Raw genomic sequence first — 2010 nt, 5'->3', positions numbered from 1 at the left:
GCCTGCTATCCTTTCTTCTTCCTTTTTTTTGGGTCTGTCACAACAACTTTGAAAATATTTCCGTTGTCAAGTTTTTTGTTTTGCCTCTGGCTTTGATTTCTGTCCTTCTGCATAGTGTTTTATTTTATTTGTTGTTTTGTTTTGGTTGTTGACATTTATGCGCCTTCGCCACCCCACCCTCCGCTCAGTTGATGCCCACTGGCATTTCGACAACCGGATTACGGGCATTGTCAACGTCTGTTGTCCTCGTCCTCGTCCTCGTCCTTTGACTGTGCCAGCAGTGTGTCACTCATTCGGTTCCATTTCACTTCCGTCCACTGCTTCGGTTTGTGGCTTTCCTTTGTTTTAATTCTTCACTAATGATATTTAAATTAGTGCTCTAAATGACCGCAGGCTCTGTTCTCTCATTCGCACTCCCTTTGACATTTCATTTCCTTTGTTTGTAGTTCCTAGTTGGCACGCCCACAGCCGCAGGGATATCCTTTTGTTGACGTCATGCATGTCATAGGTATATGGCAGGACTACTCTCCTACTTTCTGACATATCATAATATCCATATATTCAAAAGTGTTTATATTTTAAACATTTAATGAACAGCTTTAGTTAATCAGTCATTGATTGATCTGAGGAACGATTCCACGTTTTTCTATAAGCCTCTTAATACAGCCAGATTAACAAAGTTAATACTAAGCGTCAGCTCTGATATTACTAAATGGAGTGGCATATAAAGAACATTTTGTATCGTTCAGTCAGAATCCACGCCGGACTTTAAGCGTATAACTGAAGGTTCTTCAAGAAAGTATAGCTTAATCGACTGATCAAATTTTGTTTGTTAAACAGGTCTAATCGACTAAGATGAAGGTCGAAATTCCAGACCCGCTTTTTACATGTTAGGAGAAAGAAAAAGAATTAGTTTAAAAACTGGCAAAGATTACTATCTTAGACAGAAAAGATATCTTTATAGTCCAAAATGTTATAACACTGAGAAAAAATATATAATGAAATAATTAGGCTTTTTTAATATGATTTCCAATAAGCTTGCTCTGCATATGAATAAATAAAAAACCACATATCTACGTGTAGTTTGCTAAGCCTAGCTGTTATGGCTCATAAGTTCAGAACGAATATATGGATGCCTCTATCGATTTGTCTCGTCATGTTTCCTTAACCGGGGGTCTGCCACGCCTCCTGTCTGTTACAGACTTGCATTTGGCGTTTTGATTTTCTAGTGTACCCTTTGCATACAGGGTATATACTTGTAGATAGGCACAGGTCTAATCGGCTGATGCTTTTAAGTTAAATTTCCTGCCATCTATCTTATAGATACATACAAGTATATGTATCTCCATGCCTCGCATACTTTCTCACCAATAGGTTTCCCCCCATGACCAGTTTAGCAAATTCTTGCCTTCATATTCGACTTTTTAGTCGCTGCTTAGTCGAAGAATTTGTAGATTTCTGATCGCAGTGGATCCATAATTTAAATCAGCTGTTCTCTCTAATGAATTATATGCGCACACACACAAACACACAAACACACACACACAAGCAGATGACATGTTAAACAATCCCAATACACACATGCGCATAAATTTCTTGTCATCGATCCTCTCCGACTGCTGCTGCTGTGGCTGCGGCTGCCAGTTGTTGTCATCGTCGTCGCTGCTGCTGCTGCTGCGACTGTTGTTATTGTTGTTGTTGTTATTGTTGTTGTCGTGGTTGCTGTTAATAATTTAAATGCTTATCGCTGAGAATGTATCTATCACATGCATATGTATCGCTTACATATAATTGATATTATCTTCATTGATTCGACGACTCGTTCTTTATTCTGTATTCCTTCTGCCATGTTTGTTGCTTCAGTTTCGGCCCAAGTTTGTTTTATTATTTGGATATTCCAATGCATGCACAGTTGGATTGTCTGTCCGTCCAGACCAGATCAGTATATACATAAGTCGTATGTACATATGTAGCTCTGTTTGTCTGTCCACCTCTTCTGCTTATTTAGGT

Source organism: Scaptodrosophila lebanonensis, unplaced genomic scaffold, assembly GCF_003285725.1.
Source record: "Scaptodrosophila lebanonensis strain 11010-0011.00,11010-0021.00 unplaced genomic scaffold, SlebRS2 tig00000129-arrow-arrow-pilon, whole genome shotgun sequence".
Taxonomy (NCBI): domain Eukaryota; kingdom Metazoa; phylum Arthropoda; class Insecta; order Diptera; family Drosophilidae; genus Scaptodrosophila; species Scaptodrosophila lebanonensis.
Note: the sequence above shows the minus strand (reverse complement) of the source record.